Raw genomic sequence first — 25,790 nt, 5'->3', positions numbered from 1 at the left:
ACAACCCCAGAAGCACAATCCATGAAGGAAATCACAGATAAGCTGGACTTTGTCAACATTAAAAATATCTGCTCTCCCAACAAGTCTGTCCATAAAATAAGACAAGCTGTAGACTCCAGAAAAATATTCGCAAAAGACATGTGTGGGGCGGGGGTGGGTGGGTGGAAAGACCAGAATCCACAATATGTAAAGAGCTGTTTAAAAAATCAATAGGAAAATAACCATCCCAACTGAAAAAGGGGTGGCCAAACATCCAAGAGCTTCACTGAAGAAGTTGTCCAGACGGCAAAGAGGCCCAGGAAAAGAAGGAACAGGTCATAAGCCCGTCAGGTAATTGTAAAGTAACAGCCCACTGAGGACGAGCTGCCACCTGACCGGTATCAGAATGACTGGGATCTGAAAACACCGACGTCCACCGCCCGCCGGAGAGGAAACGGGAGCTCTATTCCACGCCGGGCTTTGTTAAGAGGGCCCTTGCGCATTCCATGACCCTCCGGTCACTGTGAGGCCAGAACCACACTCTAAGTAGGGCCTGATGACCTCAAGAGTCCACGTTCTCCAGGGTGCCTCCCCTGTCTTTGTCACCCCGGGACGTTACCTCTGCTGTGTCGTCCCTGAGGGGACTCTGTTCTGCAGACGGAGCGCTGGAGATGGGGTGGCGGGTGGAAACTGGACCGGGCGCCCGTCCCTCTGTGTTCTGAGTGGAAAGCTCGGATCGCAGGAGGGCTGAGCAGAGAGGCACGGGCAGGGCTCTTATCTCTGTCCCCCGTTCACGAGCCCCACAATTGCACAATCGGCACGCAGAGAATCACAGATCATTTGCATGCCCACACGTGTGTGATTTTCATCTGTCTTCTCCGCCACCCAGCCTAGGGTTCTCAGCCTCCCGTGTGTTTCTCTCTGCTCTCCAGACTTCCCCAAACGAGCCAGAGTCCACTTTCTACCCAAAGGGGGAAGAAAAAACAAAAAAGCCTCCGCTATTCTTTTGCATGACAGTGCTTTGTTCTTTAATTTTTTTTTTTCCATTGTCAAACGTGTCTGAATCACACCTGCCAATTTAGCCTCTGTCTCTAAGGCAGGAAGCCACTCAAAGTGGATGCATTAATTAAGCATTAATGAACAGTGAAGCACCACTGTGTAAAGAAAAGAAAAAAGAAAAAAGAAAAGAGCTGGCCTGGCGTAGGGGGTTGGGCGGCGGACCTGCCGGGAAATAGGAGTTTGCAGGTTGCATGTGTTGTGAGAGTCACAAGGGCTTGCTTCGTGGGTGAACCAGAACGCCAGCTGTGTGAAGAAGTGGGAGAGATTTGCTTAGCAGATCAGTAGACAGAGAAAGTCACAGAGACGAAGAGATAAAGGCAGAGATATAGAGAGAGTTCTGCACACCCTTGATTCCCCAGCGTATGCGTGCTACGTCGCTTGCCTAGCGACTCTTTGCAACCCTACGGGCACCTCTGTCTACGGGATTTCCCCCGGCAGGAATACTGGAGTGGGTTGCCATGCCCTCCTCCAGGGGATCTTCCCAACCCAGCGATCGAACCTGTGTCTTCTGGCTTGCAGGCAGATTCTTTACCGCCTGAGCCACCAGGGAAGACCCGGCACCATGGAAAAGCTCGCTGGCTTGCCACTGAACACACACCCAGCTGCGTGTCTTGGCGATTTCTCAGGAGGTGCTTCGCGTTCCCCCAGAAAAGGATATTTTAAGCGAAGGCGCCGTAGTGAGCCCTCTTGGGTACTAGTCTGTATTAGACATGAAACTTCACAGACACGTCTCCTATCTGGACCCCCAGCCCCAACCCCCGCAAGCTCAGCTGGAGAAGGTCAGAGACTAGAGTCTCCCAGGCTGGACAGACCACACACCAAAACCTACAAGGATAACTCGCTGAATCTGGGACCCTCGGAGAAAGGGTCTCCAAAGAGCCCGTCCCCGGGAGAGGGTCCCAGATGACCCGGGGGGAGGGGAGCCCAGAAGGACATTTCAGGGCTTGCCAACTTAATTCTGGTTTTCATTTGGAACGTAGGAAAGACATGGCGCTTTGCTGAGAGTTAGCTGATGGAGTGACAATCAGCCTGTGTCTGGTTTACGAACGAAATGAATATAGGTGTTTTGAGATACACGGTCAGACACTGACCACCCGCCCCCCAGTCAGTAAGAGTTGGGTCTGGAAATGAGTGAATGAAAACCAGGCAGAGCTTGGAAGCTGTTTAATGAGGAAGAGGAGAGATGTCAGTGGACTTTCAAAGGAACTCTCATTCACCACCAACCTCAGAGGGATCTGCAGGGCCAGAGGGCTGCAATACGAGGTCAGAAAATGGCTAATTCTCCTGGGAAACAAGGGTACCATAAACCTAGACAGTCTATTAAAAAGCAGAGACATCTCTTTGCCGACAAAGGTCCGTCTCCTCAAAGCCATGGTTTTTCATGTACGGATGTGAGAGTTGGACTGTAAAGAAGGCTGAGTACCAAAGAATTGAGGTTTTTGAACTGTGGTGTTGGAGAAGACTCCTGAGAGTCCCTTGGACTGCAAGGAGATCCAACCAGTCCTTCCTAAAGGAGATCAGTCCTGAATATTCACTGGAAGGATTGATGCTGAAGCTGAAACTCCAGTCCTTTGGATGCCTGATTTGAAGAACCGACTCACTGGAAAAGACCCTGATGCTGGGAAAGACTGAAGGCAGGAGGAGAAGGGGATGACAGAGGATGAGATGGTGGGATGGCATCACCGCCTCGATGGACATGAGTTTGAGCAAACTCCAGGAGTTGGTGATGGACAGGGAGGCCTGGCGTGCTGCAGCCCATGGGGTCGCTAAGAGTCAGACATGGCTGAGCGAGTAAGTGATGCTTCCACACTGGGTGGGAGGAGGGGCTGCCCACACTCCTGGGCTTCTCTGCGGGGCCAGAAAGTGAGCAGAGATGAACCAATAAAGAGGTGTGGAAGGCTGAGCTCTGGTCTATGGTAGAAAGTGCCAACTGGGGATTGTGGCTTCCCGGTGCCCACAGAGAGAATGGAAACTTGCCAATATGGGTCAGTCTCCTGAGGCTGCCGGAACCCAACACCCCAAACTGGGGGGTTAAAACCACACACATCCATCCTCCCCGAGTCCTGGGGACCAGACTTCTGAGCTCAAGGGGACCCAGGGCTGAGCTCCGTCCAGAGGCTCCAGGGGAGGGTCCTTCCCGCCTCTTCCAGCTCCGTCCAGAACAGGCAAACACACAGACGTTAAAAAAAAAAAAAACAAAGAACGCAAGCAGACTTTTGCTTCGCAGGGTCTGCAAGGAGTAGGGACCTTACTCATGGGGGTGGGTGTCTCCTTTTGGGGGCGCTGAGAATGTTCTAGAACCAGAGACGACGGATTGAACAGCGCTGTGTATATCCTAAATGCCCCTGTATTGGTTTGGGACTTCCCTGGTGGCGCAGATGGTTACAAATCCGCCTGCCAACGCAGGAGACCGGGGCGCGATCCCGGGGTCGGGAAGATCCCCTGGAGGAGGAAATGGCAACCCACTCCAGTATCCTTGCCGGGAGAATCCCATGGACCGAGGAGCCTGGCGGGGCTGCAGGCCACGGGGTCGCAAGAATCGGACACGGCCGAGCGACTAACACGGACGCGCGTATTGTTTACTTCGAGGGGTTAACTGCGCATGGTTCAAATGCTGGCTTGGTTCTGAAAACAAGCCTCGTGAACACCAGGGGAAAGCCTAGGGCTGGGTCTGGGGTGCTTTGCTGTATCTCATTGGCCTGCTGCCCCGCAGACTCCCTGGCTCCCTGTTCGCGCCTCGTTTGGAGACCGTCCCTCCCTTGATTCCATCATCCGCACCCCTTCGGTCAGTGCTGGGTGTCTCGAGCTGACTGCTCGCCTGCGTGTCTGGGTCTGCGGTCCCCGAGGGTCCTTGAATGCCCGCCAGGACTTGAAGAGAGGAAGAGATGGCCTGGGCGTCCTCACTGTTTGCACGAAGGATGTTCCCAGACGCCTCCGTGGACTGGGAGAGCTGGCCGGGGGCTGCGGTTCTCATTCCCTTCTTTGCGAAGGTCACACATGACTCCTTCCGGGGCCCTGCGTCCCGGGGGGAAAGAGTGAGGAAGGGTCGGGCCATAGTTCCGGAGCCCTCGGGCCACGTCGTCCGGTGTTTGGAGGGCATCGCCCCGTGGGCGTGCCTGCTAAGTCGCTTCAGTCGTGTCCGACTCCTTGCCTCCCTGTGCCCTGCAGCCGGCCACGCACCTCTGTCCACGGGGCTCTCTGGGGACCCTGAGGTGCAGAGGGGTGAAGGGCCTGGTGTGGGACATGGTCAGCTCGGCGCTAAGTTCAGAGCCGGACACGGTGGGGTGCTCCTGGTAATGATGGAAGGCAGGGAGGGAGCAGGTGAGAGGTCGAGGGGAGCTGGATGCTCTCTGTGATGTCACAGGAAGAGGGTGGGGACCAACAGAGGGAGGGGTGCTGGGGATGGGGACCGGCCGGGGCTGGGACTCTGGACAAGCTAGCTACCCAGCCATCACCTCATGTCTCCCGCTGCATGGGACCTGTGTCCAGGCCCTTCGTGTCCCCTGCACTGACCTGGCGTCCAGGCCCCTCGTGTCCCCTGCAGTGACCTGGTGTCCAGGCCCCTCGTATCCCCTGCACTGACCTGGCGTCCAGGCCCCTCGTATCCCCTGCACTGACCTGGTGTCCAGGCCCCTCGTATCCCCTGCACTGACCTGGTGTCCAGTTCCCTCGTATCCCCTGCACTGACCTGTGTCCAGGCCCCTCGTGTCCCCTGCACTGACCTGTGTCCAGGCCCCTCGTGTCCCCTGCACTGACCTGTGTCCAGGCCCCTCGTGTCCCCTTCACTGACCTGTGTCCAGTCCCCTTGTGTCCCCCATAATTACCTGGCGTCCAGGCCCCTCATATCCCCTGCACTAACCTGTGTCCAGGCCCCTTGTATCCACTGCACTGACCTGACCTCCAGGCCCCTCGTGTCCCCTGCAGTGACGTGGCGTCCAGTCCCCTTGTGTCCCCTGCACTGACCTGGCGTCCAGGCCCCTCGTATCCCCTGCACTGACCTGTGTCCAGGCCCCTCGTGTCCCCCTGCTCAGGGAAGACAGGAGCAGACAGGGCATAAATGATGACTTCAGCCCCTGGATCAAGCCACTCCTGAAGCTTCCCCGACATTTCTGATGACCCAGCTTGTCGGTTTCAGCGTCGACCTATGCTTCTCACGAGCCAAATTTGTACGGTTTCCCACCAAAACCGTTATGACTCACCCACCGGGAGCCCGCGTGCACCAACCCCCTCCGGTGGGAAGCCAGGAGTCCACAGAGCTGTCATCTCCTCCTCTGACCAAGGCTTGGACACCACGGTAGCCACATGCACTCAGCCATGGGCGCCCACCTGCTCCGCTCCCCGCCTCTGGATCTTAGGCAGATTCCTCAACTCAGAGCCACTGTTTCCATCTCAACAGGCACGACAACAAGAGCACCTTAGGGTGTGGAAGGATGGGGGACGTTTCCATGTACGCCTCAGGCATCCCTAGAGACCCCATCTCATGACCCGTTCACACCCTTCGTCCTCTCTGCAAACCCCACGAGTAACCCTTACGTCTCTGGGGTGCCCGGGTTACTCTCACACAGTCCTGAGAAGAGCTGATGTGACGTGAGCCCTCTCGGCACAATTATTCATAATTGCGAGCTACGTTGCTTCTGTCGTGCCCGAGTCTTTGCGACCCCATGGCCTGTAGCCCAGAGGCAAGAGCACTGGAGTGGGCTGCCATGCCCTCCAGGCATCTTCCTGACCCAGGGATCGCACTCGCGTCTCTTGTATCTCCGGCGTTGGCAGCCAGGTTCTTTACCAGCAGTGCCCCCTGGGAACCCCATTAATACACGTCATCTTTAAAATGGACACTTGGCGTCCCCACGCCTCCCGGGGCCTCCGTGGGGGACACTGTCCCCTTTGTGGTCCCTCCGTCCCGTCCCGGGTCCCGTGACTCACGTGGATGCAAGGAGGGAGGCCGTCCTGGGTGAGCAGACTCGAGCCAGGCGCTGGGGAGACCCTCCCGGCCCCCTTCAGAGGGGGAAAGCCCAGATCACAGACACCAGATCACAGAAATGGGGCGGAAGGACAGCTTCCCCGCGTCTCCCGGGGACCCTACTGCCCATCCGCCCGCCAGCACTTCAACCGACACAGTCCACAACCCTCCAGGGACACAGTCGGCCGCCTTTTAACGGTAATCTGTCAGCTGAATGCTTTAATTAAATGCGCAAACGTTACGAAACTCTCGGAGCCTGCCCGCAATGGAAAAGCTTCCTCTTTTTCACGGTGGGGTCCCTGTAGCGGGGCGGCGGGGGGGCAGTTGGTGGCAGTGGACGAGGTCACCAGAGGGGATTTTACGCATTTTCATAGTACCTCTTTTAAAAACAAGGGTAAAACGAAGTCAGTCTCACCGAAACAGATTCAGGACTCACTTCCTAAGACTTGCTAGTGGATGATGAGAAAGTGTAGCAACTTGAAATGAGGTTTTGTTGGAATATATTTAATATCCGTTTGTTTTGGAAAAGCTGCTAGTTAGGAACTATTTAGGAAATCATATGAAGAAGGCTGAGCACCAAAGAATTGATGCGTTTGAACTGTGGTGTTGGAGAAGACTCTTGAGAGTCCCTTGGACTGCAAGGAGATCCAACCAGTCCATTCTGAAGGAGGTCAGCCCTGGGATTTCTTTGGAAGGAATGATGCTAAAGCTGAAACTCCAGTACTTTGGCCACCTCATGCGAAGAGTTGACTCATTGGAAAAGACTCTGATGCTGGGAGGGATTGTGGGCAGGAGGAGAAGGGGACGACCGATGATGAGATGGCTGGATGGCATCGCTGACTCGATGGACGTGAGTCTGAGTGAACTGCGGGAGTTGGTGATGGACAGGGAGGCCTGGCGTGCTGCGATTCATTGGGTCACAAAGAGTCGGATGCAACTTAGCAACTGAAGGATAGCAACACAGACTCAGACCTGGGATGCCTAGATCACACGGTAGCTCTATTTTTAATTGTTTGCGGAATAGATCTACACAGTGAGGTCCAGCTGTACTGTGGAATATTATACAACCGTGAAAAGGGAAGGATATTGTGAGACAGGCCACCACAGAGATGAGCCTTCAGGACGTGATGCCCAGGGAGAGAAACTCACAAAAAACACGGATCCTGTGTGAAGACACTCACAGGCGGTCCGACCTGCCTAAGCCATTGTGCCCAGTGACAACAGTATTGTATTACACACTGAAAAATCCATTCTTAAAAATCGCATTTAAAGGCAAAAACAAAATAACGTGAGATAAAGTAACCTGAAAAATATTTTCAAGAAAGTAAAATACGGGTTTGCTTTTGTTGTTTAGCAGCTGAAGTGAAAGAAAGCGAAAGTGTTAGTCACTCAGTCGTGTCTGACTCTGTGACCCCCATGGACGGTAGCCCACCAGGCTCCTCTCTGCATGGGATTTCCAGGCAAGAATACTGGAGTGGGTAGCCATTCCCTTCTCCAGGGGATCTTCCTGACCCAGGGATCGAACCTGGGTCTCCTGCATTGCAGGCAGAGTCTTTACCACTGAGCCAGCAGGGAAGCCCCTCACATCCACGTCTTTGTGACCCCGTGGACTGCAGCCCACCAGGCTCCTCTGTCCATGGGATTCTCTGGGCAAGAATTCTGGAGTGGGTTGCCATTTCCTCCTCCAGGGGATCTTCCCCACCCAGGGATCGAACCCGGGTCTCCTGCATTGCAAGTGGGTTCTTCCCCAGCTGATCCACCAGGAACGCCAAGATGGGAAATCAATCAGGAGTTTGGGATTAGCAGACAGACTCCACCACATATAAAACAAATAAAACACTGAGTTCCTGCCCAAGGAGTCTCATTCAGTGTAATAATGTCTAATGTAAAAGAATCTGAAGCAAAATCAAATCACATAAGATTAAAAAAAATCGTCAAGATAAAATATAGAAGAGCTTCTCAGATTGGGAAGGAGGGAAAAGGGGACTTTCTGCACTGATTCTGGTGTGAGCTTTCGGTGTCCTGTGCAGAGCGTGGAGACGCCACATGGCTACTGAGCAATGCCGTTGGGGCTGCCCTGGGCTAGGAGATGACCGTGGGTAGCCCAGGTCGCCTGGAGTCACCGTGGGGTCCTTCTAAGTGGTGCAGAGGCAAGAGTGTTAGTTGCTCGGTCGTGTCCGACTCTTTGTGACCCTGTGGTCTGCAGCACGCCAGGCTTCCCTGTCCATCACCAACTCCTGGAGTTTACTCAGTGGAGTCGGTGATGCCATCCAACCATCTCATCCTCTGTCATCCCCTTCTGCTCCCGCCATGACCAGACATCAAATGCACCTCCCGTGCGTGGGGGAAAGTCCAAGAAACCCCAAGGCAGGGACTTTTCTCCAGTGACCTTCTCCATGACCACAAAAGAGCGTGCCAGGGTGTGAGAGCACCCCGGGAGTGTCCGGGGCTGGGCCCGGCTCTGTCTGTGTCGAGAGATGATTCCTGACAAGCACGAAGTGTCAGCCCCGGGAGCCGTCGGCAGCGTGACTGTCTGGGGCCTGCAGGGTTTCACGTGTCTCTGAGTTTCTGTCTGGCTTTCGCTTCTGGACTTGGGTAAACAGAGCGCTTTCCAGGCATGTGGTGGGTGGAAAGAGACCCCCAGGTGCACGTTGAAAACGGAGTGAATTTCTTTATGCTCCTGCGGAGACATCCCCCTCCCCCTCCCCAGCCCGCCCTGTCGCTGTGTCCCTCTGTCCCTCTGCCGCTGGGAAGATGAGTTTGACAGATGCCCGTGGTTTTCAGCGCTCTCCCTTCCTCCCTGACCCAGTTCATGGTCCTTTGTTGCAGCCCGCAGGGAACGCGAGCCGTGATAACTTTCTCTGTGCACGAGAAAAGACTTTCAAGGGTGACGGATAACATGTTAAGTTTCGAAGGAGGCGTGTGCTTTCCCGACACGCTGTGAACCACATGCCATTTTAAGATACAACTGCTGGCTGGCCGTCGTGAGGGTTTCCAGGGCGTGCTAACTCTTTCCGGGGAAATAACACTCCTTCATTCATTGAAACAGCCCGTGGAGAAACTGTATGTATAAGGACTGGGGAGGGATGTCCTTGGTGTCCCGTGGTTAAGACGTCGCCTTCCCAGGTGGTACAGGTTCCATCCCCCGGTCTGGGAGCTCAGATCCCACGTGCTTTCAGCCAAAAAACCCAAAACATTAAAACAAAAGCAAGACTGGAACAAATTCAATAAAGCCTGTAAAAATGTTCCACATCCAAAAAAAAAAAAAATCTTTCAAAAAACGATGGAAAACATGTTGCAATATCCCTGTCCTTTTTCCTTTAAATCTTTTTTTTTTTTAAGTTCACTTTACCACTTTCTCTTTGTGACCTTGTCTTTCATTTTTATCATCTTTGCAGACTCTAAATTTAATGTCGTCCAAATCTGCGTTGGGACTTCTTTTATCACCTCGTCCAACTCAAGACAACAAAAATAGGTGTTAGCATTGACACGTTTTGAGATGGTTTTCACTTCCTGTAGCAGCGCAGGGCCGACGTGCTAAAACGTTTCTTCCGAGTGAGTGGTCCTCGGGTGAAAACTGATCAGAGCAGCATAACTATTGTGCAGCTTCGTACACAAGCTTGTTGCTGTTCAGTAACTCAGTCGTGTCCGACACTTTGCAACCCCGTGGACTGCAGCCCGCCAGGCCTCCCTGTCCATCACCATCTACCAGAGCTTGCTCAAACTCATGTCCATCGAGTCGGTGATGCCATCCAACCATTTCATCCTCTGTCGTCCCCTTCTCCTCCCGCCTTCAACCTTTCCCAGCATCAGGGTCTTTCCCCATGAGTCAGCTCTTGGCATCAGGGGGCTAAAACATTGGAACTTGAGCTTCAACATCAGTCCTTCCAGTGAATACTCAGGGTTGGTTTCCTTTGTTTAAAACAATGTATTGGATGTTATTTATGCCCTGGAGGAGGTGAATCCCAGTCCAGATCTTCCAATGCATTTAATGAAAAGGAAGATTCACACGGCTAAAGGTTTATAAAACCCTGTACCTGGCTTCCCAGGTGACTCAGTGGTAAAGAACCCATCTGCCAATGCAGGAGACACAAGAGACCCGGGTTCCATCCCTGGGTCGGGAAGATCCCCTGGAGGAGGAAGTGGCAACCCCCTCTAATATTCTTGCCTGGAGAATCCCATGGACAGAGGAGCCTGGCGGGCTACAGTCTACAGGGTCACCAAAGAGTCAGACACAACTGAGTCACACACACACACACACACACACACACACACACACACACGTGCAGCTAGTATGTCAGTTAAGCTTCTATTAATTTCTTTATTTTTTTGAAGTATAGTTGATTTATAATGTTGTGTTAATTTCTGTTGTGCAGCAAAGTGACTCATTTTGACTGTGCGGATCACAAGAAACTGTGGAAAATTCTGAAAGAGATGGGAATGCCAGACCACCTGACCTGCCTCTTGAGAAACCTGTATGCAGGTCAGGAAGCAACAGTTAGAACTGGACATGGAACAACAGACTGGTTCCAAATAGGAAAAGGAGTACGTCAAGGCTGTATATTGTCACCCTGCTTATTTAACTTCTATGCAGAGTACATCATGAGAAACGCTGGGCTGGAAGAAACACAAGCTGGAATCAAGATTGCCAGGAGAAATATCAATAACCTCAGATATGCAGATGATACCACCCTTATGGCAGAAAGTGAAGAGGAGCTAAAAAGCCTCTTGATTAAAGTGAAAGAGGAGAGTAAAAAAGTTGGCTTAAAGCTCAACATTCAGAAAACGAAGATCATGGCATCTGGTCCCATCACTTCATGGGAAATAGATGGGGAGACAGTGGAAACAGTGTCAGACTTTATTTTGGGGTCTCCAAAATCACTGCAGATGGTGATTGCAGCCATGAAATTAAAAGACGCTTACTCCTTGGAAGAAAAGTTATGACCAATCTAGATAGCATATTCAAAACAAAGACATTACTTTGCTGACTAAGATCCGTCTAGTCAAGGCTATGGTTTTTCCTGTGGTCACGTATGGATGAGAGTTGGACTGTGAAGAAGGCTGAGAGCCAAAGAATTGATGCTTTTGAACTGTGGTGTTGGAGAAGACTCTTGAGAGTCCCTTGGACTGCAAGGAGATCCAACCAGTCCATCCTAAAGGAGATCAGCCCTGGGATTTCTTTGGAAGGAATGATGCTAAAGCTGAAGCTCCAGTACTTTGGCCACCTCACGTGAAGAGTTGACTCATTGGAAAAGACCCTGATGCTGGGAGGGATTGGGGGCAGGAGGAGAAGGGGACGACTGAGGATGAGATGGCTGGATGGCATCACGGACTCGATGGACGTGAGTTTGTGTGAACTCCGGGAGATGGTGGTGGACAGGGAGGCCTGGCGTGCTGCGATTCATGGGGTCACAAAGAGTCGGACATGACTGAGCGGCTGAACTGAACTGGTACGTTCTCGTTCGTGTATTTTTCCACTGCGGTTTATGACAGGGTGTTGAATATAGTCCCCATGCTATACAGTAGGATGTTGTTGATTATCCATCGTGTGTATATAAAGTTTGTATCTGCTCAGCTCAAACAAGGATACTGGAGTGGGCTGCCATTTCCTGCTTCACTGTTCATTCCTATGGGATGTAACTGCGTGTTGAAATGCTAAATACATTAAAATGAGGAAGCACGACTTTGCGGGCGTTTTTCACAAGGAAACCTGAGTCGTAAGGGGCTTCCCTGGCGGCTCAGATGGTAAATATGTATGCTATGTCTCTTCTGTCCCCACGAAAACACTCAAGTACAACACCCCTCTTGTGCTAAGTGAAATGGTTCAGAGAAAGACAAATATATTATTTTTGTATGTATGTAGAACCCCAAAATACAGAATATGAGCAATACATACAATTGCTGGTGTGTAGGACAATGAAAAAAAATAATACAAATGAGTTTACAAAACAGTCAAGACATGGAGGCAACATAAATGTCCATCGACACAGGACTAGTTGAAAGAGACTGCTGCACGTCCAGCGTGGAATATTACTCAGCCATGAAAAAGAATGAAAGAATGCCATCTGCAGTGAGATGGATGGACCTAGAGACTGTCACGGGCTTCCGTGACGGGTCAGTCGGCAAAGAATCCGCCTGCCCCTGCAGGAGATGGGGGTTCGAGCCTTGGTTCGGGAAGATCCCCCTGGAGGAGGAAATGGCAACCCACTCCGGTATTCTTGCCTGGAGAATGCCACGGGCAGAGGAGGCTGGCGGGGCTACAGTCCACGGGGTTGCGAAGAGTCAGACTCGACTGGACACGCAAGTTCAGCTTCCTTTGCTCCCTGTGTCATTCCTGAGAAATCTCCTCTGTCTCTCTCACGCTTCTTTCTCTCACCCTCGGGTTATTTGGAATCGTCCAGCCCTTGAAGGGTCATGGGCCCTCTCTTAGTTGCTGGTTTGCAGCCCAGTTCCATGAGGGTTGGGCTGCGTGTGCCGAATGTGTTTCGTCCTTTGAAATGCGTGAGGTTTGCTGCAGGCCCAGGAGTCCTATGCTCCGTTCGGGAACTGCGTGGACGTTATCATTATGTCTGCGGTGTCCGGAGGGAGGGAAGGAAATCTGGGATGAATGACCCTCCGTGCACTGGGTTTCATGGTCTCTGACCCTTGCGGCGCATATGTGCGTTCCCAGCTGCTCGGTCATGTCCAACTCTTTTGCGACCCCGTGGACTGTAGCCCGCCTGGCTCCTCTGTCCATGGGATTCTCCAGGCAAGCACACTGGAGTGGGTTGTCATTTCCTCCTCCAGGGGAATCTTCCCAACCTGGGGCGTGAACCCCCGTCTCCTGCATGGGCAGGCGGGTTCTTTACCACTCAGCCGCCTGGAGGATCCTTGGATTAGGGACCACACCCCAGAGGACTCTGCTGCAAAAAGGATCTTAAAAGACTGTCCTCTGTAAGGACCTTGTTTCCGAAAAAAAAAAAAAAAATGGGGGGTCATATTCTGAGGTCTTGGGGGTGACGACGTTCCCCAGCTGAACTTCCGAGGTGCACATTTCTGCCCCTAAGAGTCCCACGTCTAAGTCAGCGGTATTTTGGCATTCCCAGGTCAGCAGGGTGCATAACGGAAGAGGCATCTGGTGTTTTGTTGTTTCCCGCGGAGTGAATCAACACGAGGCGTTTCTCTGTGCTCTGACCATTCAGCTGCTCTGTGGGCTACGAGCCACCCAACACTTGTGCTCTGCACACTTCGAGTCTGAGGCCCCATCTCCAACAACCAAGAAGCGGGGCCCCTGGGTGGAGAAGGGCTGGGTTTCCTGGGTGACGAGAGGAGACCAGGGGCTGACGCTTGAGAAGCTGATAAGATCGTAGGAAGCAGATGTTTATCTTTCCGTGAAGGGCATAACAAACATCACGTAACACCTCGGGGAGCTGACGGCCAAGGACCCTGGGTTTCCCACCGTGGTGGGGAATCAAAAAAAATGGACCCTGTCCGTCCGCATACATGTGCTGAATCTCCAGGGACATAACAAAAGATATCTCTACTTTGGCTCTGATCACAACAGTTAGAATCTTCTCGCTTAGATTAGGGGAAAAAAAAAAAAAAAGGTTCAGACAGGAACGCATCTGCCTGCAGTGCAGACCTGAATTTGATCCCTGGGTTGGAAAGATCCCCTGGAGGAGGAAACAGCAACCCACTCCAGTATTCTTGCCTGGAGAAATCCCCATGGACAGAGGAGCCTGGCGGGGCTACAGTCCATGGGGGTCACAAAGAGTCGGACACGACTGAGTGAGTTAGCATGCATGTCTAAAATTTGTAACAGAAATATATGCTGATAGATACTAACGAAAGCATCTTTGTTTTCCCTTCTTAAACCCTGCTCCCTGCAGTGGTACCAAACCATCATGCTGCAGAGTTTGCATTCAAGACAGTGTTCTGATCACTTAGGCCTCAATAAGAGTAAAAAAAAAAAAAAAAAGTCCACACAAAGACTCGTACAAGAGAAGAAAACACATTATCTCATGCTCTGAGCCCCTGGAGGATGAGCCTGGAGGTTTGTCATCCAGGAGGAGAAACAGGCTCATGCTCTTGGCGAGGCAAGAGGCCTGTTGGATGGAGGGGTGGGGGCGGGGGGTTCCTGCCCACCCCAGACCCCCAAGGACCCTTGAGAGATTCCCCGCTCTGTGGTTGCCACGGTGACTAGAAGCTCCACACAGTATCACCTCATCCCAGTGACTAAAGAGCCTGACACTGGAGTCCTGGGTGCTTCCCTGCTCTGGACACACGTGGTTCCCTGGGACAGTAGATATGCCTTGGAGTGTCCATACCCACAGGAGGGCATACGGGGAGGGTTGTGGGAGTGGCCGAGACCCCGGGGGTCCCAGTGTGAGGACTAAGGGGCTGGTCACAGAAACCAAGGGGTGTGATCACGTCCGGGGGCCCGATGTAGGGCACAGCAGAGACTTGAGGGAGCTGGTCGGGTCCTTGGGAGCCAGGCCAGGCCATGAGAGGCAGGGTCAGCCTTAAGTTAGGCCTGCAGTCCAGGCAAACTGCTACCAAACCAATACAGTCAATTTTGTCTAAAATATCCGTGTGTGTGTGCTTGTGTGTGTGTGTGTTTGTGCACACTCAGGCATGTCCGACTCTTTGTCACCCCATGGACTGTAGCCCGCCAGGCTCCCCTGTCCATGGGATTCTCCAGGCAAGAACACTGGAGTGGGTTGCCATTCCCTTCTCCAGGGGAGCGTCTCGACCCAGGGATCAAACTCACATCACAATCTCCATGCCTGCATGCTAAGCTGCTTCAGTCGTATCCAGCCTTACGTGACCCCATGGACTGCAGCCCGCCAGGCTCCTCTGTCCGTGGGGTTCTCCAGGCAGGAACACTGGAGTGGGTTGCCATTCCCTTCTCCAGGGGAGCTTCCCGACCCAGGGATCAAACTCACATCACAGTATCCATGCCTGCATGCTAAGCTGCTTCAGTCGTATCCAGCCTTACGTGACCCCATGGACTGCAGCCCGCCAGGCTCCTCTGTCCGTGGGGTTCTCCAGGCAGGAACACTGGAGTGGGTCGCCATTCCCTTCTCCACACAATATCCGCATAGGTGGTCAGTTACCAGCCTAGATGTTGCTGCGCAGCTGCTTTCTTTAAAAAGCCGTGATTCACATTTAAAGCACTGAACTCTGAGCAAAACACATGACCTGTCATACCATGGTTGGGCCTCGTCTCATCAGTTGAAAGCTTTTGGAGGAAAGAAACAGATCCTCCGAGGAAGATGGAATTCTGCCTCCAGACAGACTTCAGATGCAACCTACAATATCATCGCTTCCCTGGGCCTCCAGACTACTGGTCTACCCAGCAGAACTGGGAGTTATCACGATCCACCGCAGACGTGAGTTTGAACAAACTCTGGGAGATGGTAAAGGACTGTGAAGCCTGGCATGCTGCAGTCCACGGGGTCGCAAAGAGTTGGACACGACTGAGCGACTGAACAACAACGTATCTTCCATACTCATAAGGCTTTTCCTTAACCTCTGTCTCTCATCTCTATGTATCTAGTTAATTTATAGACAAGTATATACATCTATCTATCCTATATCTATCCTCTATCTTGCATATCTATTCATCCCCATCCAACCATTCATGATCTATCTATCTATCTATCTAAATAAATAAGGATCTATCTACCTAATCATCCATCCTTTTAATACTTGTCTTAGCTTTGGAGCTGGCCTGGTAAAGAATCCGCCTGCCAATGCAGGAGCCACAGGTTCTATCCCTGGGTCAGGAAGGTCCCCTGGAGGAGGGCATGGCAGCCCACCCACTCCGGTATTCTCACCTGGAGAATCCCACGGACAGAGGCGCCTGGAGGGCTACCGTCCGTGGGGCTGCACAGAGTCGAAGATGACTGAGTGGCTGAGTGTACCACAGCACGTTAGCGTCCTGCAGAGAATCAGAGCCAAGAGCATTTATATTTTAAGGAAACAACTCCTGTGATCACGGAGACCGAGACGTCCCCCGACATTCTGTCTCTGCTCTAGAGACCCAATGGGGCAACATTGGGAGCTGACCAATCCTCAGGACCAAAAAAACCATCACCACGCCCATAACCAACGTGTCCTTAATTTACCCCGTGTCCCGTGACGGAGTCACAGAGCCGGTGCAACGTTGAATACCAAGGACTGCTGATATACCCATTGTATGGATTTCTAGACTGAGGCTCGGGAGAGCTAAGGGCACCCTCTCGAGCCAGTTAGACCCGTTTTGCTGGTGGACACCTCTCGCCTGTGTGGTTTTATATTTATAGAAGCTCTTTTATTTTGTAAGGGCAGCATCATTGTGATGAGAAAGTGGTGTTTTTCTCGTTTGATGGAAGAGGAAATTGAGGTTTAGTCATTAGGTCACGGGGTGGCCACGGTCAGACACACAGCTGGGGGTGTATCTCCAACTGCGGGAAGAAGCAGACTCCCAGCGGCCTCGCCAGACAGACACACACCTCTTCTCACGGTGAGGCCGGACTGTGATGGCCTGCTCCGTGATGCTGCGGGTGGCCCCGTGGTCTTCCCATCTGGCCTTCACAGCTTCCCAGGGGATCGGGGCCTGTCTACAGCTCCATCCTCATGACACAGCCCCAGCCAGACACGTGGCGGTGGCTTTGGGTCAAGCGTCTAAGGGCTGCTCTTGGTCATGCTGCACTGGACGCCGTCCAGCTAATGCTGATTTTCTTGCCGCTGTTCCGAGTATCAGCATCCCTCAAAACCACGGGCAGTCCGTCCACCAGCTGTGGCTATTTAAACCGGGCCCTGCGGCGGTCAAGGGCTTTCGGCTGTGGGTGACCAGGTCGCCCTCGCCCACTGGGGACACTCAGTGGTGTATGTAGCTGTTTCTGCTTGTCATCACCTCCGGAAGGGTCTCCTGGCACGAGATGGGTGGAGACCAGGGACGCAGCAGGGTGCCGGACTCCCCACATCGGAGAGTCGTCCAGCCCCAGGTGTCATTTGTGGTGAGTCTGAGACACCCTGACCTAGCTCGAGAGACTTCATCGACTTATGAATGTATCCATCATCATCCATCATCTACCTGTAAGTCATCCACGTAGGAATCATCTAAGTATCTATAGACCTATCATCTATCTCCCATCCATCCGTCCATCCATCTACCTGCTAATATGTATTATTTAACCATCATCCATCCATCTAGATATGCAGATGAAACCACCCTTATGGCAGAAAGTGAAGAGGAACTCAAAAGCCTCCTGATGAAAGTGAAAGAGGAGAGTGAAAAAGTTGGCTTAAAGCTCAACATTCAGAAAACGAAGATCATGGCATCCGGTCCCATCACTTCATGGGAAATAGATGGGGAAACAGTGGAAACAGTGTCAGACTTTATCTTTTGGGGGGCTCCAAAATCACCGCAGATGGTGATTGCAGCCATGAAATTAAAAGACGCTTACTCCTCGGGAGAAAAGTTATGACCAACCTACTGCTACTGCTACCGCTAAGTTGCTCCAGTCATGTCCGACTCTGTGTGACCCCATAGACGGCAGCCCACCAGGCTCCCCCATCCCTGGGATTCTCCAGGCAAGAACACTGGAGTGGGTTGCCATTTCCTTCTCCAATGCATGAAAGTGAAAAGCGAAAGTGAAGTCGCTCAGTCGTGTCCGACTAGTAGCGACCCCATGGACTGCAGCCTACCAGGCTCCTCTGTCCATGGGATTCTCCAGGCAACAGTACTGGAGTGGGGTGCCATCACCTACTCCGATGACCAACCTAGATAGCATATTAAAAAGCAGAGACATTACTTTGCCGACTAAGGTCCGTCTAGTCAAGGCTATGGTTTTTCCTGTGGTCATGTATGGATGTGAGAGTTGGACTGTGAAGAAGGCTGAGCGCCGAAGAATGGATGCTTTTGAACTGTGGTGTTGGAGAAGACTCTTGAGAGTCCCTTGGACTGCAAGAAGATCCAACCAGTCCATTCGGAAGGAGATCAGCCCTGGGTGTTCTTTGGAAGGATTGATGCTAGAGCTGAAACTCCAGTGCTTTGGCCACCTCATGCGAAGAGTTGACTCATCGGAAAAGACTCTGATGCTGGGAGGGATTGGAGGCAGGAGAGGAAAGGGCTGACAGAGGATGAGATGGCTGGATGGCATCACTGACTTGATGGAAGCGAGTCTGAGTGAACATGGGAGTTGGTGATGGACAGGGAGGCCTGGCGTGCTGCAATTCATGGGGTCGCAAAGAGTCGGACACGACTGAGTGACTGAACTGAACTGAACTGAACATCCATCTAGGAATCATCTAAGTATCTATAGACCTATCATCTATCTCCCATCCATCCGTCCATCCATCTACCTGCTCTCATGTATCATTTAACCATCATCCATCCATCTATCTGTCTTCCTATCCATCCATATCTATCTATCATCATCTATCTCCCATCCATCCATTCATCATCATGTATCATTAACCGTCATCCATCCATCTATGTATCATCTAGGTATCTATGCCCACCTATCATCTATTTTCTATCTATAATCTATCCATGCACCTACCCATCTGTCTTTTCATCCATTGGTCTATCCGTCCATCCATTATGTATGTATCTACCCATCCGTCCACCATCTCTCTTCACCCGTTCATCCGTCCATCTATCCATCTTAGTGTTCAACCGTGTCTATCTATCTTCTCCGCTCTTCAGTAAGCTTCCTGAGCCCTACACTTCACTCCTGTCTCTATCAGCCTCTCGGGTCCCTGGTATCCTGTCTGGTTCCCCATCCTCTCTCTTGCGTGGTCCATTTTAATCAACAGCGTGGAGGAGGAAATGGCACCCCACTCCAGGATTCTTGCCTGGAGAATCCCGCGGACGGAGGAGCCTGGCCGGCTACAGTCCATGGGGTGGCAGAAGAGTCGGACACGGCGGAGTGACTAAGCAAGGGCTACAAACTGTGGACAAAGAGTGATGTTTTCACAGATCAGCCCGGTTGCAAGGCGCCTCGTGACCGGACCATCACAGTCTGAACCAGGGGGAGTCCCCTGGTGGTTCTGTGGCTGAGACTCCATGCTCCCAATGCAGGGGGGCCTGGGCGCAGTCCTTGCCTGGGGAACTAGAGCCCACGTGCTTCGAGGAAAGCTCCCACATGCCACAATTAAGACCTCATGCAGCAAATAAATAAAGGAATATTAATTTTTAAAAAAAAAAAAGCCACAGACGGGAGGGAGGCTGCACAAAGCCAGCAGCCCCGGTCCCGCTCGGCTGCCCAGAGCTGGCCGTCCATCATTTGCATGGGTGCTTAGAAATGGCGACGGCAGTGTTTATTCAGAAGGGAGCTGAGCTTGGAAAGGAAATCGGCCACCCGTGGCAGGGACAGGCAGCTTGTGGTGGGGGGCACCTAAGCAACACCCGCGCCGTTGGCTTCCTGTGAGCGTGACTCAGAGCCTGCAGGAGCCAGGCGGGCTCAGCAAATGCTCGGGCAGACAGTGTTTATAGCCCGGGATGAGGAAGTCAAGGGTGGGGGTGTGGCGGCGGCTGGCAGCTGCCTCTTTCCTCTTTCTTTTGAAAACGGAGATACAGCTCACCATTGGAAAGGACGGGAGCCGCTGGCATCTGAGGCAGTCACCGCGCGGCCCCAGCACCACTCCTGCCGCGCCCTAGAACGCTTCAGCCATCTCCACGCGGGCTCAGATTTTAGCATCAAGGACAGCCGTGAGACAGAAGGTTCAGATTCTCCGGGCACCGGACAGTCCTTATCATCACCACCAGCACCATCACCGACGTTATCACCACCACCATCATCACCATCATTATCACCACCAGCATCATTACCATCAATCACCGTCATTATCACCACCACCACCATCACCACCACCATCAGCAGCATTATCAGTCGGGAGCTGCCTTAGGCACGGCTTGCAAAACAGAGGCACCGCCCTAAACCCCCTCCCTTTGTTCCGTAGGCACGGACCCGGAATGAAGGAGTTAGGCTTTGTGATTCTGACTTGTTTTTTCCTTTCCTCGGCTGAGTTGACTGAAGAGAATATTAAGGTGCTTATTGTTTTTGAGAGGAGCATGAGAAGGCATAAAGCCTCCTGCAGCTGTGCTCGAAGGATAATTCATTAAGTTAATCACTCACATTTGTTCAAGGACTTTTACAAAAGAGTGTTCCAGGGTGAGCACAGAGGCCACAGCTTGAGGCCATGGGAGAGATTCCTATCTGAGGCCCATTTGTGAGAAACGTGTTCATGGCAAAGGAGTTTGCTGAGTTTAGGGCTTAGGAATAATTAAAATAGAAGCTAAAGATTTAAGGATTGCTGTAATGTTACAATATTCTACTATAGCTTACAGAAATTAGGGACTTTAGAGATATTATTAGCTAGAAGCCCTTTCTAAGAAATAGTGAGCTTAGGATACTAGGGGCAAATAGGACTTAGAAAGATAAGAATTAAACTGAGGAATGCAGTAGGCAGCCCAGATATTAGCGTGAGTTACAGTGTATTCACAAGGACGCAGGAGAAAAAGTAGATAAGAGGAAGGAACTCCTGAGGAAGGAACTCCTTTTCAGGGGCAACAATGATTTTTGGAGAAAAATAAATCTGGGTCTCTGGGAACTAAAACTATAAAACCTCTGACCTAAAGCTTTTGTAAAAGTACAAAAGAGAATCATAAGCTTGAAATAAACAGGCAGTCCAAAGGAAAACCGAGAGGCTGCCTCAGTTTCTCTCTCACCGACACCGCTCACCCCTTCAGGCTGAATTCCTGGCTGCTGGAGCTGGACTCCGGCAATTATCACCACCGCCGTCGTCACCATCGTCACCATCATTATCACCACACCAACACCACCATCAATCACCATCATAATCACCTCTACCATCACCATCACCACCATCACCATCATTATCACCTCTGCCAACACCACCGGCATCACCATCACCACCACCATCATTATGAACACCCCCATCACCATCATTATCACCTCCATCGTCACCACCACCACCACCATCACCACCATCACCACCACCATCACCACCACCATCACCATCGCCATGATAGTAAGGCAGTGTAGACCATCGGCTGGCTGGCTGACTTTGAGAAGGTCACAGAGTCACTTGCTGCCTCTGTCTCCCCATGTGTAAACGGATGTCAACAACATTCTCAGAGGGACATCATGACAGCTCCAGCGATCCACCTCAACACCTACAATGACAGGCCTACAGGGAATCCTGCAAGATTCGGGATGAACCCTCGAGCATGAAATCAATCAGGGAGTTGCTTGCCACAACGGCACCCCGCTCCAGTGCTCTTGCCTGGAAAGTCCCATGGGTGTAGGAGCCTGGTGGGCTGCAGTCCATGGGGTTGCTAAGAGTCGGACACGACTGAGCGACGTCCCTTTCACTTTTTACTTTCATGCACTGGAGAAGGAAATGGCAACCCACTCCAGTGTTCTTGCCTGGAGAATCCCAGGGATGGGGGAGCCTGGTGGGCTGCCGTCTATGGGGTCGCACAGAGTCGGACACGACTGCAGCAACTTAGCAGCAGCAGTGTTGAACAGACAGGTGGATCTTACTCAGCCTTCAAAGCGGCCCCTTTAGGCGATACTGTTCTTATGGGACTTGTTCTTGTGCTTTGCAGCAGGGGTCAGTGAGCAAGGGAGGGGCTCAGAGTGGGGGCATTTGGGCAGGGCCCCAGGTCTCGACTTCTCCAGCGCACCTTCTCTCTCCCTCTGACTAGGATGAAGACTGCAAGACGTCAGGGAGAATTTATTTGAGATGTCCTCAACCCTGGTGCCTGCGAATGCAGCCTTATGTGGAAAGAGAGTCTATGCAGACGTGATTAAGGTATAAGTTACAATGAGCCCATGAGGGTGGGTCCTAAGCCAGTGTGACTGCTGTCCTTGTGAGAACAGAAGACGCACACATTGACACAGGAGCACACAGACGGAAGGCGGCTGCACGAAGGCGGAAGCAGAGGCCGGAGGCAGGCGGCCACAAGCCCAGGGACACCTGCAGCCCCGAGAAACTGGAAGAGGCAGGAAGGACCCTCCCTTGGAGCCATCAGAGGGAGCACCGCTCTGTAGAAACTTTGATTGTGGAGTTCCATCCTCTAAAATGTTAGAGGAAAAAATTAGGGTGTTTTAATCCACTCAGTATGTGGTCATTTGTTATGACTGTCCCAGGAAGCTAATTCAAAGGGACTGACTGGGACCCAGTCTCCTCTTTTGTTTTGCCTGTCCATTCATTCATTCATCTATCCATCCACCCACCCACCCTTCCATCCACCCATCCATCATCCATCCATCCACCCATCCATCCATCCATCATCCATCCATCATCCCTCCACCTATCCATCCATCACCCATCCATCCTTCTATCCATCCACCCACCCTTCCATCCGTCCATCATCCACCCATCCATCCATCATCCATCCATCCATCATCCATCCATCCACCCATCCATCCATTCATCCATCCATCCATCATCCCTCCACCTATCCATCCATCACCCATCCATCCATCATCCATCCACCCATCCATCATCCATCCATCCATCATCCACCTATCCATCCATCATCCATTCTACCATCATCCATCCATCATCCATCCATCTATCAACCATCCATGTATCATCCATCCATCCATTCATCCATCCACTTACTCAGTCACCCACCCATCCATCCATCCATCCATTCATTTACCCATCTGCTCACCCATCCAACTATCCATCCGTCCATTTATCCAACCACATATCTGTCCTTCCATGTGTCCATCCATCCATCCATCCACCCATCCACCCATCCATCCATCCATCATCCATCCACCCATCCACCCATCTATCCATCCATTCATCCATCATCCATCCATCCATCCATCCATCTACCCACCCATCCATTCATCCATCCATGCATCATCTACCCATCCATCATCCATCCACCTATCCATCCATCATCCACTCATGCATTTATCATCCATCCATCCAGCATCCCTCCAGCTATCCATCCATCATCCATCCATCCATCACCCATCCATCATCCAACCATCCATCCATCATCCATTCATCCATCATCCATCCATCTATCAACCATCCATGTATCATCCATCCATCCATTCATCCATCCACTCACTCACCCACCCATCCATCCATCCATCCATTCATTTACCAATCTGCTCACCCATCCAACTATCCATCCGTCCATATATCCAATCACATATCTGTCCTTCCATCTGTCCATCCATCCATCCATCCATCCACCCATCTATCCATCATCCAACAAACATTAGCTGAGCCCATGCTGACTTATTCAGGCTTCTCACTTACAAGGCCACAGCCCAAACATGCATCCTGCCCATTCATTCCCAATGAATGTGACTGAGGAGTTGTCTCTGCTTTTACTCCACCCACCTGCTAGCCTCCTGGTCCACCCTTGCCCCGACTGCTCAGGTGCCTGTGACAGAAACACTTGGAGACCCATGCATCCAGCCGCAGGGTAACTCGGAGGAGCCCGCAACCCTGGCCGATGGGCCTGGTCCACGGCGGTGATGGGCGGGAGGCTGGTATCCGCATCTCCTAATCCGCCCACTCCCTCCATTCCTTTTATAGCGCAGGACATTACGAAAGACACTTCCTACGCTTCCCGTTTTTTCAGTAACAATGCCACTTGTTGGAGCCCATGCTTGGTTCATTCTTGAGTGGGTAATCCCATGGTATGGGGAAGATACAAAGGGCTCACGCTGGGGCTCTCTGTTTGGACAGTTCAGTTCAGTTCAGTTCAGTCACTCAGTGGTGTGACTTTGCGACCCTGTGGACTGCAGCACGCCAGGCCTCCATGTCCATCACCACCTCCCAGACTTTGCTCACACTCATGTCCATCGAGTCTGTGATGCCACCCAGCCATCTCATCCCCTGACGCTGTTCTCCTCCCACCTTCCATCTTTCCCAGCATCAGGGTCTTTTCCAATGAGCCAGTTCTTCACATCAGGTGGCCGCAGGATTGGAGTTTCAGCTTCAGCATCCGTCCTTCCGGTGAATATTCAGGAATGATTTCCTTTGGGATGGACTGTTTGTGTGGACAGTGGGGTCTGAATCTTGGTCCCTTTGGAACGGAGCAGGACGCTACGGTCATTGCCCACCGCTCCCCATGCCCTCTGCCTGCCTTTTGTCTGTGGAAAACGTTACTCAAAGAATAAGTTTAATCAGAGAAGTAGGAGATGCAGAAAGAAAGGGAAACAGTCAAAGGACACGAAATAAAACAATGTAGTCATTAAGCTGGAGAAAGCTGAGCGCCGAAGAATTGACTCTTTGGAACTGTGGTGCTGGAGAAGACTCTTGAGAGTCCCTCGGCCTGCAAGGAGATCCAACCAGTCCATCCTAAAGGAGATCAGTCCTGAGTGTTCATTGGAAGGACTGATGCTGAAGCTGAAACTCCAATATTTTGGCCGCCTGATGCGAAGAGCTGATACATTGGAAAAGACCCTGATGCTGGGAAAGATTGAAGGTGGGAGGAGAAGGGGACGACAGAGGATGAGATGGTTGAATGGCATCACTGACTCGATGGACATGAGTTTAAGTAAGCTCCGGGGCTTGGTGAAGGACAGGGAGGCCTGGCGTGCTACAGTCCATGGGGTCACAAAGAGTCAGACACGACTGAGCGACTGAACTGAACTGAGTCATTAAACATTGTCAAGGACCTTTACTTCTTTCTCAAGGACTCTATATTCTGAGCCATATCCTGTGAGCTGTCTTACAGATACTAGAACATCAGGTGGAGAAGATAACTACGTGATGACCGGCTTGTACCGAGGACATGAGCCGCCACCATTCCGAGCGTTGGCCACAAAGAAATGGAAACAAATGCATCCCTGGAAATGAAGATGAACTGAACCTAAAACAGCCAACGTGATGCTGGTGAGACCGCTGATGACCGATGTGAAGATGACTGTTAGGGATGACTGAGCTGTTTCAGCATGCAGTCCCCTCCGCTTCTGTCTAGAAAAGCTCTCACCCCTTGCTTGTTGGAGTGGGGAGTGGTGGTGGGGGTGGGTCGGCCTCTGCACAGATGTCCACCACTCTCTGCCACCCCCACCCCTGCCCCGAGCCAGTTGCCAGCATCTGAAATAAAGCAAACTTTCCTTTCCACCAGCCTGACCTGTCTATTGGCTTTTGAACAGCCAGCAGCCAGATGCTACACCTTCTTTTAGTAACACGTTGCCCCACCCAAAGGGTGCTCGTTTATCCCGCACCTGTGATCTCAGCATATCACAGGGTCTTCTCTCATTTTCATTATTGTATCGCAGAAACAGGAGCAAGTGGCTAAGCTTGAGACATGGCAGAAAGTGGCCCAGCAGGCCCTGAAGCGGCGGGTTGCCACCCTGAGAGCCAGGGCGGGGGGCGGGGGGTGGGATGTGAAATGGCCTTGCTTCTCCTCGAGCCCCGTGGCTGCACTCCATCATTGTCTTGTCCTTTCCGTGGTGGTCATGAGCTGGGGGGTGACTCTGCCCCCCGAGGAGGCTGTGCTGGTGTCTGGGGACAGTGTTGCAAGTGACGATCTCTGGGGATGCTAGAGGCCTCTGGTCAGTGAAGACCAGAGATGCTGTTTAATAGCCTACAGTGCAGAGGACGGGCCAAGAATTATCCTGTCTAAAAGGCCACTATCAATAGTATGAGTAAAGAAACCCTGTCTAACCATGAGCGCCTTCTATCTCTCTCTCTCTTACCTACCTAGCTTTCATCTATTTCTCTCTATATGTACATCTCAATTCCTGCATACCTATCATCTATACCCATCCACCCATCCATCCATCCATCCATCCTTCTATCCATCCAT

At 51.9% G+C, this 25,790-nt stretch overlaps 1 protein-coding gene across 4 annotated transcripts in view; it reads right to left on the bottom strand.

The window, feature by feature from the left end:
• The window catches only part of LOC101114246 (P2Y receptor family member 8), a 56,930-nt gene that overhangs the window by 26,751 nt on the left and 4,389 nt on the right, over positions 1–25,790 (bottom strand). Inside the window, exon 1 of one of the 4 annotated variants that reach the window (XM_042241912.2) lies at positions 5,962–6,192. The exons of 1 other annotated variant lie outside the window; for it this stretch is intronic. The gene's annotated coding sequence lies outside the window, so the exon portion shown is untranslated. Of the gene's footprint in view, positions 1–598; positions 5,050–5,961; positions 6,193–25,790 lie in introns of those variants that run through there. 2 more of the 4 variants (XM_060408340.1, XM_042241911.2) reach the window with 2 other exon arrangements.

The sequence above is a fragment of the Ovis aries genome, chromosome X (genome assembly GCF_016772045.2).
Source record: "Ovis aries strain OAR_USU_Benz2616 breed Rambouillet chromosome X, ARS-UI_Ramb_v3.0, whole genome shotgun sequence".
Classification (NCBI taxonomy): Eukaryota; Metazoa; Chordata; class Mammalia; order Artiodactyla; family Bovidae; genus Ovis; species Ovis aries.
Note: the sequence above shows the minus strand (reverse complement) of the source record. Positions and strands in the feature narration are given on the sequence as shown.